This window comes from Grus americana, chromosome 10, assembly GCF_028858705.1.
Source record: "Grus americana isolate bGruAme1 chromosome 10, bGruAme1.mat, whole genome shotgun sequence".
NCBI lineage: Eukaryota > Metazoa > Chordata > Aves > Gruiformes > Gruidae > Grus > Grus americana.
Genome location: NC_072861.1, coordinates 18,553,107 through 18,568,396, shown reverse-complemented (window position 1 = coordinate 18,568,396; position 15,290 = coordinate 18,553,107). Strand labels below are relative to the sequence as shown.

The 15,290-nt window shown below is 39.3% G+C and overlaps 1 long non-coding RNA gene across 1 annotated transcript; it reads right to left on the bottom strand.

The window, feature by feature from the left end:
• Positions 1–8,212: 8,212 nt before the first annotated feature.
• Positions 8,213–14,334, bottom strand: LOC129210788 (uncharacterized). The gene is made up of 3 exons (XR_008578635.1): positions 14,034–14,334; positions 12,459–12,575; positions 8,213–8,842 (listed from the first exon to the last, which is right to left on the bottom strand). It is a non-coding gene; the product is annotated as an uncharacterized LOC129210788 (long non-coding RNA).
• Between the last annotated feature and the right edge of the window lie 956 nt (positions 14,335–15,290).

Genomic DNA, 15,290 nt, shown 5'->3' with positions numbered 1-15,290 from the left:
ATTCAATAACAGTTGTGGTTCAGTTTCTGTGTTTCAGGATATGTTAAAATTTGAGCTTGGCAAAGAGGAATTTTTCCATAGGTTATTATATTTTTCTGATGTCATGAAAATATAAACAGTTCTTATTAAATCCTGTTATTTAATATGAAACACAAGGTTTGGGACTAAATTCTTTGGCAGGATTCTTCAAATATAGCACTGGCAGAAGCACAGGGAAGAAATTCGTATCTATGAGTTGTCTGTATTACTTGACACATTTTTGTTGGGAAAGCCAGTTTGGTTCAGACATAGTGTAATCGTACCAGACCATTTGCCCTTTTCTGAGTCTCCCATTGACCTTCATACTCCAGTGAATCTTAACTTTTAAACCTAGGGAAAGATAGCCTGTTGCTTCAGGATGTTGCTTCAGGCCCCTAGTGGCATTAAATGTATTGTTTAAAATCTCTTAACGCTGTAAATCACATTGTGCCTCTTAATACATTGAAACTGAGGTACTTAGTGGGCTGAGGAGAAAAGAAAGTAGGCTAAGGGAGATGGTAAATCAGCATTAAAAATATCAGAAAAAAAAGGCTGAAATGCAGAAAACAGAAATGCATATCTATATGTAGACACGTGCATAGATATATGTACATGTGCATGTGCGCACATATGTACACACACATACATAGTAACATTACCCAAGGTCCCATAGTAATTGAAAAGCAAAAGGACTCCTCAAAATACAAATAGTCTTTTTCTTTTCTTTTTTTTTATGTCATGAAAATTTGCAGCCAGGATTTATGACTGTAACATTATTTGTCTGAATGATGTATGTTGGATTTATATCTGGCTACGTGTAACTATGTGTGTATGTGTTTTGTTTCATCCGTGAGTTTATTTTTCTTGTTTCCACATGTGAAGATCCAAGTATGAGTGTAAAAAGATGTAATTGTGATAAGTTGGTAGACATTCAAGTTGTGAAGCTTATCTTAGGCTTGTCTGGGTGAATGTACTGTAGATGCAAAAACATTTTCAAAACCTCACGGGAACTGGACATCTCTTGCAATATTTCAAATGGAATCATTTTCTTGGACTGAAAAATTTTAGATGCTCAAGAAAACATAAAGATGGGGAATAAAAAAAGGCTGCTTAAACTTCCAAAAGATTTTTGCCTGATTTCAGACCAACTGGTCACATAAGATGCTAGCTGAAGTAGTAGGGTCTTCACTGTCAAGCCGATAGTGCTGTATGGAAATGTCCCTGGGAATTTCAGTCTGTGGCCTTGTAATTTGGCTTCCTGTGCTGGACAGGAAAAAAGAGGAATTTGATCTCATCTTTAGCTATGGATGCACAGCAAATTCTTAAATTTGTCTACATGGCATGAGAAAAAGAAAAAGAGGGTTCCCACCATAGGAGAAACTCAAGAGTAAGGTTGGTCTTTTGTGTGGTAGAAAATATATTGCAGAATATAAACTGTCCACAAGCCCTAGATAAGAAGCAACCTCAATCTGTGCTGGCCCAGATAGATATTATTTCTCCAGGTAAGACATGCTGTAAACACACTTAGAAGTAACATAATGAAAAAAAACTTGTTTGCCCTCTTTCTTTAGAGCACTTTGTCCGAAGAGGACAGCAGGACCGGCTCATAGCCTCATGACCCAGGACTTCCTCCGGATTCTTGTAATGCTTCCATGGTGTTGTGCTTCTCCTGTGGTCTTTCAGCTCTACGTGTTTCTCAGACACTTCGCACTTCTTCAAAAAGGAAATTCTCAGCCTAAAAGACTAATGCAAGGACTCATATGTCCTCAAGGTACAGAGCATAACCTCTCTGAACTAAATTTTCCCACATGTGCAAAGTCTGAAACTTCCAATTTATGGAGGAGGGTTTACAAAAGTGGGATTTTTGGAGTTTACAGTAGGCAATGGTAATTAGTCTTTTGGGATTTTGTTGCGTAGGCACAGACATCCCTATTTTGTCTCCACTGTAGGATACAAAATGTCTCAGAAATTTGTTGAATCAGGAGCTGAAGTAGGTCCAGCTCTCTCTAGTCCTGTGCTGCTTTAAGAATCTTGGGAAGAACAGATGTTGTGGGTGGTTCATTGCACTGATCAAGAGCATCTGGTGATGTTTCTGCTTCCCAGAACGTCATGATTTTGAAAGATATCATGACAAGGAATATAAATATGTCAGGACCAATCTTTGATGTTCAGATGTGAGGAAGTCAGCGTTGTTTCAATGCTTGTAGATCACTTAGGAGTAGCCAGTAAATTGGTCAAAGCACTTCATTCTGGCTTGAGAAGGATTCCCCAAGCTCCAGGTGAATCTCTAGAAAACATGGTATCAAGAGGTACATGTTAATATTCCCTTCGTTAGCTGAAACTGAGAAATGGAGAGAGCACAAGAGTGTGTACCAGCGCCTCAACCTCCCTTGCTCAGATGACTCACAACAAATGTCTCCTCTGTGGATCTCCATCTGTGGAACCTTGGGGAGATCTGAATCTGTTTATACAGCGTGCTCACTCAGATACCAAAAATCACATGCACTTTCCTCTGAGGACAGCTGAATGATGTGCAGGTAATACTAGCCTTTCAAAAGGCCTGACATAGCAGATTTTTCTTTCCTCCTCTACCACACCACAAAATATTCCAATGGATTTTACCAGACTCTGTCAGGTGACGAAAAAGGAAGGATGAGCAAACACACAAGAATTTTTTTTTTTTGTCCTGTCTTACCATTTTCTTCTTTTTATTTCTTATCTTTCAGTCAACCTGACTTCAAAACAGAGTAAGCAGATTTGATCTCACCATGCCTTGGCTGTCCTGGGGATTGAAATTGCACTGAGCCCAGAATAGACGTGCATGGAAATTGCACATTTTAAACTGATGGCTGCACAAGATCAGAAGCCGTGGCAATGCTGACGCTTTTGGCCTGGAACTTGGTGGGGCTGTGAAAAATGTGGAGTTGCTGTTGCAAACGGCTCATTTTCTGACTTGGAGGGAAAGGACTTGTAGATTTAGATGTACCACTTCTGCAGATCAGTGACAAGGAGAAGACTTTGGTGTCAGTCCACTAGCATATCCCTCGCAAGCTGAGAGAAGTTAATATAAAGCATTGTAATCTCTTTCACAGCCTCCAGGACTCATAAGAAACCATAAGAAGAAGTTTCTCAAGCTTAAAGTGTTCTATAGGATACTAAATCTTAAGTCTCCTGGAGGCCACTGGGGAAATGAAAAGGTGTAGTTGTCACATTTTGTCAAAGTATAACATCTATATAATAAGCCAGTTAGCTCCCTTTCTTCAGACCCAGCCCAGCTTGATGTACTAGGGCCATGTTCATTGTTTTCCACTTTTATTGATGTGTTTTTTTATCAAAGCAAAATAAAGGTAACCTTGGGCATGATCCTCAGATGCTTTAAATTGGTGTTGCTCCAATCTGGCTGATGGGACTGATTTATTTCAGCTGGGAACCTGGCTCCTGACTCATATTCTCATTCTCTGTCCTCTTCTATCTCTCTAATCCTTTGTTTTGATTTCTGCACTTTTATTTTTGTTTAATTAAAACAAAAATGCCAAAAAATGTTATGTCTTTATCTTCAACTCTTAGCAAATGGTTATAAGCTGGACAAGGAAATGGGTGACTGAAGGAGGTTTGTTTGCTTTGCAAATCAGATCTTGGCTTCTACAGGGAGGGAAGAGGCTGCCTAAGATGGGACCTCTGCGGAAGGGGTAAAACCAGGAAAGGACACGGTCACAGCAAATTAAGGTAAGTCAAGTGTAACAAGAGGTGAGCAGAAGAAACGAACAGGCAGAGTAAGGAGATGGCTGTTCATAATGATTTTCAGGTCATTTTTTTTGGTAGAGTTATGGAAAGAATGAGTGGTGAGGAGGTAGGGAAGAGCTATGGCAAGTGTGAAACCTAAGGAAGAAAGAGAAGGGAAAAATGTCATGACAGAGTGGGAGATAAAGCTCTGAAGAGGAGATGGACACTTGCACAATAACTTGCTCATTAGCCCTTGGTTTATATTCCCTGCCTCAGAATTGTCGCTTCTAATTATATTTTCACCTTTGGTTATTAACTGCAATCACAGAAAACTAATGATCACCAACCTTGCTTTGAAATATTCACTGGATAGTGCCTGAGATCATAACAGTTTTCTTAATTTGACCATATAAATAGGAATATCTAAGAGTTTAAATAAAAGAAAAATAGTTATGAGTCAAATGTCTTTTAACAATTAAAGTTTCCATAGTAAGAAGAAGGTTAACTGCTGGATTCCTTGACACTCACACATGCCTGATATGTTTAGTATCTTGGACACAATTTTCCTTTCTCCACTCTCTCTCTTTTTTTTATCCTGTGGAAGCTAAAACTTTATTATAAAATTGAAGATAAGTATATCAGTTTGTTGGATGCTAGCAGAGCAGAACACAAGCAATGAGAAGATAAGGGAATTTGGTCAAATACAAAAAATACCATGGAACCTAAACCAAATGACATCAGATAAGACCTCCACTGACTTTCTATTAAAAATGTAATAAATAAGGATCACAGAAAAATTTTCTCTTTTTTTTTTTTTCTGGCACTTTTTTTTTGTTGTTGTTATTGTCTCTCGTGTTTCAGAGGTGTATCTGTATTAGTGCTGTTTTCCCATTTACAATAAGTAAATGCAGGTCAGCTTATATTGAAGGTCTGACAGGTCCAGATTAATGATGAGACTTTCAATATATATATTTTTTTTTAATTTATAGACTTAATTAGACTCTTGTGGGACAGCCTTACTGGCCTGCTTAGGGACTTAGGCATAGTATTAGCAAGTCAGTGAATCCTGAAATCTTGACCAGTAGTTCTGAGAGCATGATAAAGGCTGGTAGCTGACGAATTGGACAGAAATTGAGTTAAAATCAGCGTAAATGTTAATGTGATCAGTAGTGGCAGTGTTTGGATTTGGGTGAGTATTCAGCTTCCCAGATGTTCAGAGCTAGGCTCTTGGATGGCAATAGTGCAGCGTATTGAACTGGTTTGCGGAGCATAGCGCAGCTCTGTTGAAACAGTTCAGCTGCATGGACTGGTGTTATTCTTGGCTGTTGGAAAGGTCTGCCACTTGCGCTGCTGCTTCACCAAGTGGGAAGAGAGGGATTGCTGAAAAAGAGAGAAAAAGGCAGAATTCCCTCTTGATGTCTGTTATTCATTCTCAAATCTCTTCTGTTTGCCAGAGACTTCCAAAAATCCAGTTTGTCTGCAACGTCTGTAGGATGTCACCGACGATGAGAGACAGCTGCAGATAGCTTTACTGTTGTGCTTTCTTCACCCATCTTGGATATTTTCCTGTGCAGATGCAATTATCACTAGCTGTGCGTTTAGTAATATAGAGACTGGAAATCAGACCATGAATTGCAAATGGCACATATTTAATTGACAGCTTGTCCAGGATTTTAATGTGTCTAGATCTTGGTATCACCTTGCTAGGGACTCAGGTAAGCTTTACATCACTGCATAGAACTATAAAAATAATAAAATATGTCCTGATTCATGGCTGTTGGAAAGCGGTAGGGGAATTGCGGCTGCTCTTAACAGCAACCCTCTCCTCATTTCATTTCCTATGACACCTACAAACAGAAAACGGTCACAGTTTCAGTCTGGGCAGCACATTGCATAGAATGGATAATTTTGGTCTTGAAAGCATCATGGAGTCATTTTATTTCTGAGGACGTTTCGTAGGCTGTTTCCATCCAGGAATATTTTAACCTTTCCAACAGTTCAACGTTCACATCTACCTGTGTGGCTCAAGCCAGGCTGTCTCAGGGCTTTGGCACTGATAAACTTTGAATGACGGGGAAAATATATGTTACAGACTGGAAAAGGGAGAGTGCATTTGATGGGAGAGGAATCCCCTTTGGGCTTGACGCTTGCCTGTGGCCTTAGGTGAGGTTTGCTTAGTGGTGTCTGCTTGGTCTCCAGTGGACAATAGCCTGTGCCATAAAAAGGCTCCGTGCATAATACGGCATGTTTGTTGGCCTGTGCCTTGACGAAACCCAGATGAGAGCTGTGTATATCCATCTAGGGACAATCTCCAGTGGGAAAGATAGTTCTCTTTGGCTAACAGATCTCTATGCCATTTCATTTTATTCCACCTTTCAGTCTTACGGATCTTTTTCTTCTGCCTTTGTCCCTCCCTCTCTTGACATTTAAATGAAATGGGGGGGAATTTTAAGCCTCTCTAACTTTTGTGAAAACCAAAAGGAGTGAAAATGTTCACTATTCATCATATGCTTTAATTAAATTTAATTAAAGAATGTTAAACACAATATGTACAAGTGAGTCTAAATAAGCAGTGTCCATATAATTCTCTCTCCACGCTTTAAGTTTTCAGTTCTTAGGCAGAATCAGGTTATAAAAAGTTAAGAGTCAACTGTAAAAAAAATAAGATCTCAGAGAAAACATGCTGGGAAAAGAAAAAAAAAAGACAACAAACCCACAAAACCCCAAATAACCCTAACACGTTCGTGCTGTCTGCCTGGCTACAGTAACCTTTTCCCTCATGATACCACACGCTGTGGGCTTACAACTGGGTATTTCCCCACTGCTCAGCTCAATTTAGGGTACACAAATGTGCACCCAAACAAAGGTGCACCCACACGTGCATGCCCGAGCAGACACGAGAGAGTCAGTAAGAGAGAGAAAGTGTGTCACACCCTCTAAATTCAGGTGGCCTCAAGCCGTGCCATATAATCCCAGCCTCAATTAAACTTTCCAAGGTCAGTGGTGTTCTACCAGGTCAGACATAAATAAGTCAGGTGAGAGTCCTAGGGCACTGAAAAGCCATATTTATTCTTTATCCACAGTTCATAGCTATCAAATGAAGCCTAACAGAGAGTGGGAGAGAGAGAGAGAGTGTGAATGTGGCTCTCAAAGCTGCTCCTGTTGTAAGGACTCCCCCCCCCCCCCCCTTTTTTTTTAAAGCAAACCCACAATTCTAACTCACCCCTATGGCAAAACTGCAAAAAACTTCACTGTGACTGTGGAAGTTTCAGGAAGACAAAGGAAGAGATTTTAATTCAGCAACAGTATATTTAACAACTAAATTATTCAACTGAAAGTATCCTATTTGCTCTGAAGATTTTTTTCTAATTTTCTGAAGAGGGAGTTCTCATCCTTTTAAAATTCAGTTTTGTCTATAGCTAAATCTTTACTGTGTGGAGTGTGAGGCCAGGTGCCGACATAATCCCCTCTTGAATTCTGACATACAGATTTCATGTCCCGATTCAGCCAGTGATGAAAAGGGGCCAACGTTGCACAGTCTATTGGGCTTGTAAACACCATATTTAATTTTCTCTTGTTTTGGGGAAGCAGCGAAAAGAGTGGGGACAATAATAATGTCTATATCTTAGCCCAAAAGTGTTAAAGCCTGTGCACTTATATCGGCTTCTCTGGGCATCAGACCCACTGAGAAGAGTTATCACATTCAGAGAAAGTAATTAAGGACAGTTGTGGTCCACTGACTTCTGTACTGTCTGATGCAATAAGTGAATTTTCCAGACCTCTATGACTAATAACCAAATTAATATATATGTTTTAATAAACCAAGATATCACAAGTCTGCCTTGCTGTGCTGCATGATATTTTAAAGGTAGAGTTTTGATAAGTAGAGTTAGACCTTTCTCATGTTATTATTCAGTAGGGGGAAAAATATTGGTTGATGACTATTTTAGAGATAATTATTTTAAAAAAACCCAAAACACAACACACAACCCCTCCCCAAAACCTTCTCCTAAACTCTCACTGCACTATCACCAAAGGAGGAAACCAGCCCCCCCAAAAATGCAAGCAGAGTCATGTTGTTATAAGCAGAAAGTGTAAGTACTTATTTCTAAGAAGGGCTCAGAGGTCTGAAGCCGGTTTTGTTCTGTTGACCTAACTTGATTTACACCAGTTTACACAGTTGAGCAACTGATACATTAATGCTGCTGGGAAAGTTGTCTCATACCTTTTGTTTGTTTTTCCTTATTTAATCTTTTTATTATGATTAAGATATGGTGATCTATTAAGAATGATAAGGTATATATATATTTGTTTTCTGATGACTTTCAGTCTTCTGTTGAGAAATATTTTTGTTATTACTCAATTGCACTTTCAAAATTAAGTTTTCAGAAATCTTTGTGAATAATAGTGCCAGCTTTTATTTAGTGTATATGAGGGGATCACATAATTAATTATTGTGAACATTCAGACAGTGGATACTTATACATATGGTTTTGAATCACCGAATACATACAATTTTTGTCAAGAGTAACTCTGAGAAATATTCAAACACATGTTTACTCACACATTTATCTTCCTTACTATAACTTACAGACTCCCAGTCAGGGAATGGAAAAAATACTAGGTGATTAGCATGTCCAGACACATAATGATGAGTGTTGATTAGTTAAAACGAGCACTTTCCAAACAAAGAAAAGTATTTGTCAAAACTGTTACACAATTTTGAATAGATTTGCTACGTTCATTGTCAAGCAGCTGTATTAGTGATTCCGATTCTAAAAAATTTTAAGATAAAGTTAACATTAAAAAGCACAGGCATTAGGGAGGGTTTACGGGGGGACAAAGTGTCAGAAAAGTGTTTACAGAAATATCAGTTTTATTTTATAGGCATTCATATTAGAAATCATTTTAGCACTTGGTATCCGTTAGCATATGTGTTGAGTCCTCTGCTTCTGTGCCTCTGGTTTTAACATCTGCAAGTATAAGGGGAAATCTTGACAAACGTTTCTGAAGGTTTTATGTGCTCTTTCTCCCGATGCTGGGTTGCAATCCCTGTTATGCCTGCTGCAATAACCGGAGCATCGCGATCAGATGCCCGGTTCTGCAGATGAGATGTGAAGAAAGAGTGTTACAGCAACATACTGGATTCCTCCTAGATTTTTAACCATATACCGTGTTTTAGTGAGAGGATGGGGGGGGGGAAGGAAAATGTATCTCTTTGTTATATCTGCTTCTATCATGTTTCCCCAGCTAGCTCTCAAAAACGTGTCTTAGTAGTGAATACGTTACATGACTCATTCTTGAAGGAAGGAATTAAAGCAAACCTCAAGCAATCAATGCCATAAGAAATTTCACCAATAGCTGGAACAAGAGGTGATTAAATGAAACTGAATCCAAGAACGCTTTTTCCCTGAGAGGAAAAGATAAAATGTCTCTTTAAGGCTAAGTTGCGATAAATGCATATAGAGTTTTTAAATATAACTCCCACCTCACCGAGGCACTCGGTATTTAATACTGGAAGGTAGCAAGGCCACGGAAACTCCTTTAGATGGAGGGTCCCATTCCTCCCTTAACAGACTTTTTGATAATTTACAGTCATCTCCACCATGCTAAAGATACCAATTGAGAGATATGAGCCAAGTGCTTTTTCCAGGTCCAAGTTAGATTAGTTACAACATCCAGAGTTATTAATCAAAAAGAAAAGGGGAGGACATTAAAAAGGGCATTATATAGCTCAATGTTTTGTATAGAATCCATGTCTTTGATTTTTCTGGTTCTCCATTTATTCAGAATAAGCACTTCAAGTCAGTGGCTGAAAAGAAAGTAAATGATCATAAAGTTGTCTTCTGAGGAGATTCTCAGCCCAGGGAAGCAGCACTCTAACAGGCACATCGAGCATCTCTTTATCTGTCATGGATGTGAATGAAGTCACTTCTGAAGGGAGGGGATAAAGTGGGGAAACACATGTAGTCTAACTGTCATGAGATGTGCAAATGCAGCAAAACCAGATTTTTAGTCGTCAGAAAAGGGATCTCTCAGACTTTTATTGCTGAATTTGTTGTGCTGCTAAGCATGCGTTACTTCTCCATGTCTCATTTTCCTCATCTAGCAAACATGGGTAATGATTTACTTTTGGTGCAGCTTAGGGAGAAAAAGAAATTGGTACTGAATTGCCTTTTTCCACACTCTAGAGTGCATCAGGGTCTAAAAATCCCAGAGGTTCCTCCAGATTCAGCCTGCCGCAGAGGTCCATGTAGGAATCGTTCAACTGGTCAAAATCTTTGCTCTAGCTTCCTCTTTCTTCAGGACCTACCCACCATCACGGGCAGGAGGACATGGTCAGTATGCACAGCAGAAATTGTTCAATGCATCATCAGCCAGTCTTAGCAGCGCAACTTTCTGACTATGATTACACAGTACTGGAATCAAATGGCTCTGGAAAATAAGCCACTGTCTCTAATCTGCTTTGAGATACCCTTGGACACGCTGCTGGGGGACAAAAAGTAAAAATTATTTATTATTATTTTTGTTATTTCTATGGATTTTTACACATCCAGAGTTCACACTGGGGGAGAAAGTTATGAACCTGTTATCTTTCATGTGTTATGTTATTGATCAAAGCCAATGATGACGTTAAAGTTATATAAATGTTTTGTAGGCCTATAATGATTCATGACTTTCTGTACAGTAGCAATGCTCCCGATGTTGTTGCACTGTCTGGAGCTAATGTTCTGATTAATGCATGTTTTCCTTCCTGATTTAAGAAATAGCTTATGGCTAAAATCCTTAGATGTTCTCTGATTTATTGCATCTTTGTTCTTTTTTTTTTTCCTTTTTCTTTCCAGCTTTTTATTCCTATATAAATGTATAGTATAAATATATGTATTTGTAAATGTGTCAGCTTTAGAGATATCCCTGATGCAGTATTCTTATGAGTTGTCTCTAAAGACTGGTATTTGTGTTGAAAAATGCATTTTGTTAGACCATGTCTGCGAATCTATCATCTGATAGGGGTGCTCTTCTAATCAGCGTGTGTTGTTTGTCAAAACAACACCAAAAAAACGTGGCCATATCATTCAGTGGCTTGTGGGGGACAGGGGGGAGGCTGCTTCTACTGTTAAAACAGCGTGAAAAGTCAGGGTGATCTATCATAATTACAGTACAGAAGTATCACATACCAGTGCACTCGTGCCCCGAGTTGTTTCCTGGGCGGTGGGGGATGCATTGTGCAAGGCAGTGGGTTTGATGGGGTACACCCTGGGCTAACCAGCTGAATGGTCTACAAGGAACGACCTCTAGAAACACGACTGAGCTCAGGCCTTTGGTCCAAGTAATGCTGAGGTCTGAGTGCCAGAACCAAAGAGCAGAAGGTTGGCTTAGGGTACTCTCCTTGGGTTTTCGTAGAGGGCAGGCTTGTAAACTGTTGTCCAGAAATATAACTAGTTTTGTTGATTACAGCCTCTCCTTGGGCCATAGAGTCAATGGAAATTGCTTCTACAGAGCAGTCAGGGTCTGTTTGATTTTCCTTTGAATTTCCTCATGCACTGAAATCTAAGTGTTTATGGTGATGTCCGTGTTGATTTCTTTAGTCTTAACTCAGAAAGCACTGAAGTCAAGAATAGTCTTCCCCAAAAAATTTTGTACACAGAGGTACAAAGGACAAGACAAACATATTTTCTTAAGGACAAGACAAACATATTTACTGTACTGCAGGGACTATCCACAGATTTTTTTTTTTTATTTTTTTTTTTAGGTCTGTTTACTAGAAGTGGACTGTCTGCCAGTTAGCCCTCTGGTCCCTTAGCCTAAACTTGCTGGAGGAGTGGTGTGCAAAAGAAAGTACCCACTTTGTTTTTATCTGCCGTGCTGTAAACCACCTACTTGTGTCCTTTTGTGTCTTTTGTGAAGCCTGTTAATAGCTGTTACTGCTAATTGCCGTGCTTAGCTTGCTGTGTTCATCTATGGGCAGAAACCAGGGAGATCAAAGAGCAGTATACTCCATAAAATCTTTCAGTGTTCATTCCGCAGCTCTAATTCACCTGCGCATGGCTGAGGGATGGCACAGAACATCGGAAAACAGATGGAGAGAGAAAAATGGGGTTTATTTCACTCAAACTTTTGGACTGCTTCAGCTGTAGGTTCAAAATGTAGTATTATGTACGGCTTTGATGCAGGACAGTGCCTTTGGAGGCTATCCCAAGGCCTCTTTGTTATCTGAAGCAGCCTATGAGGGATGATAAGTTTTTCCTTTTCTTAAAAAAAGCCCCAAACAACAGTTGCAAAGAAACATAGGGCTTGACAAAACCTCGTGAATCATAAAGTTTCAGTCCTTCAGTAGATGTTTAAAACCCACAAAATGTGAGGTCCATTCCCTCAAGACTGTAACAAAAAGATCATCTTTATTATAAGTGAAGTAAAAATCTTAAAAATGTACATTGTTCCACCAAATAAGAGTTGAAGAATCAAGAGCCTTCTCAGCATCCAGCACATGCGAAGTTACATGTGCCTTGGAGGTGAAAATGCTCACCTAGTGCTATGAAGGGGTTCCAATCTGATGTTACATTGGAAACCCCCTTTCACCTCCCCTTGATTCAGAAGTGGGGTCCTGACTGGCATTATTATGAAAATTTCAAAGGGTTGTAGGTATTCTTAAACACAAAAAGGCCTTCCCGAGGCCTTTCTTCAGACTGAATTTTGGTTTCTGACCTGAGACGCACCAGTATTATTAAGCTGCATTGTCCACCTGCAGTCTTTTGAGGGAGAAATGATTGCAAAGGCAGTGTTCTTCAACTGGAGGTGGCCTTGGCACCATCAATGATTTGGGAATGCACCCCCTGCAGAACAGAGAATATATTTTTTGGTATTTTGGTCCTTAAATGATCTTTAGGCTGATAATATCAGTCATGCCACCAGCTTTGGCACAGATATGGACTCCAATAGGGTTTAAATGACACAACTTTTTTGCTCATTCTTCAGCGGTCTCGTTAACTCTTGTACGAAAGACTCCATTTTATGTTGTTGGGCAAAATACATTAAGTATCCAAATTTGGTATCTCCCAGGGGTCTGTCTTGCTTTATAATGTTCACCAGATCCCTGGCACATTATTATGGGTTGCCTGCTTGCGTAAACTATAGATTTTTGTCTCTGCTCGGATGGATTGTTGATATAAAATTACCAGCTGATGTTTATCCACAGACATAGAAATAACAGTATTATTAACTATTCCTATATATTTTGTGTCATTATGACTGTAAGGGCTTGTCTGAATAATAAAGATTCCCTTGAGTGGGACTCAGTAGGGTAAATGACTGTTTAATAAAGACAGATAATGTAGATGAATCATTTTGACTACTTAGAGGAGCAATTGTGCTAAAACTAACTTAAACAAAGTCCTTCTGAACACATTAGGGGGTCAAATCCTGCCCCTTGAAATCATTGTAACATTGCTGCTGAGTGGGAAAGGACTGAGGTCTCGCTTTGGGAGCAGGAACAAATTTTTAGCAATGTGAATTTGATTCATTTACATGAGTGAAACTTAACTGCTATCATCTTTTAAACCCCAAGACTGTAAGTAGTATAAAAACATGCCTACCTAAATGTCTATATTCCATCTTCATATGTTGAAATATATGTTTAAAATAGATTTCTGCTAAATTACATGGCTTAGTTTTCTCTGTTCTCTATGATGTGATACTTCATGCTACACTGAAAGAATAAGAATATGAGTTTATTAAGTTTACTCAGAAAACTATTCAGTCATCTGTATGAGCTCTTGGAGCTATGTCAACATTTTCCTGAAAGATATCTGAGATTATTTGATGTTTACTTTTTTAAGTACAGTATTTGTGAGTAAAAGTGCACAAGAACATTTTATTACATTTTAAATGTAATTCCTGATCCCAGGGTGCTGTCTATATAAATCTGAACAAACCTACGAAATCACTATCTATATTAGATCAGCAAATCCTCTCAGTCCCAGAACTGGTCACTGGTTTAAGAATAAGAGGCAAAAGTGAAATTCCTTGGTAATAAAACTTCTGAGCCTTGACAACTGTGAGGTAATGCCATTTCTTGCAGCATTGCCTAGACCTTTCAAAGTACACTACTTTTTATTATATGCCTTTCCTCTGCCCCTAAACCTTCACTTCTAAAGTGCACATCTCACAGGTAACTAGTATATAATGTGCTTTTCAATCGAACTCCTAATTCACTCAATGTAGCATGAGTTTTAGATAAAGCAGGAAGATGTGAAATGCAGAATAAAAGGTTTAGGTTGTATGATACCACTCACCTGTTTTAAATCTTTTGCTATCTGTAGAAAAAAAAAAAAACAACCACCCACAGAAAAAGCTCTCCTTCAGGATACTTCAGGGTGGCCCAGCTCTTCTCCCAGGCGGTGAAGACACCAGCTCCCAGCATTACTGTAAGGTCATGCCCCTGATCTTCTGGGGGATTTACATCTTCTTCAGCCTGTTTTTTCGGAGCCTTTTGTCAGGCCATGTGTAGGTAACAAAATGATGTCTCCCTTGGATCCACCAGCTCTGCAGGGGAATCTTGCCCTGTAAGCCCCGGTGCCTGTGCTGCTGTTGCGTTGTCTTTGCTCTAACATGCTTCTGTGTTTTGACCAAGAGTGGGAGTGGGCAGCGCTGGAAGGGCTGAGATGGTTTCGCTTTTTGCTGCCGTTTTTTAGTTTCGTGAAGTAAAAATTTCCTAAAGGTGAAACACAGAGTGAATCAGATTTCATCTGGAAAGTAGAACGAGGAGACTGGCAAGGGCCTGTCTCCTAATTATCAGTTTTCCCACAACTTATGTGTAAATCTCCTAAACTGAAGAACCTAAATTCAGCATTAAAATTTGTGTTGTGGTTTGTAAGCATATCCAAGCTTTTGCAGGGTAATCGTTGGCTGCTGCTGTTATTATTTACACTTGCACATGCAGACCATGGTGGGCTTGCCTCTGCTGGCAGTGTGGATAGGTTTAAATTTACTCGGATCAAGGCAAAATACCCTGCTGAGAGACTCAGGCTGAGCATCCTGCTAATAAAGTATGTGACTCTTGGACAAGAGCTGCTCTCCATCTGGCAAGCCCTGAGCATGGGCTTGAGTACGATTTCATTTGTGTGCAGTAATCCCTGTGGATGTACCCAAAAGTTTTTGAGGGGCCTAATACATGAGATAAATATATATGCCAAAAAATGTAGTCCCATCTCAAAAATATGTGCTCCAGGGTTAACAATCATAGAGTTCAAGGAAGTACTTAAAGATAAAGGTAAGGGGCAGCTAGTGATTAAGTACACAAATCTGGTTGTTTTGTGGGATTTTTGGGGTGGTTTGTTTTTTTAGTTTTGGGTGGTGGTTTTTTTGTTTTGTTTTGTTTGTTTTTGGGTTTTTTTGCTGGCCTTGAATCAGGCTAATCTTTACTGCGTAAGGTAGAGCATGGCCAATATGGAAACATCTGTGTTATGCAAATTCCTCTGAAATGGTTGAATGACAGGTAACCGACTGTATTTTGGAGCTGTTCCATGTAGAGTGAATCAACAATTTCCAGC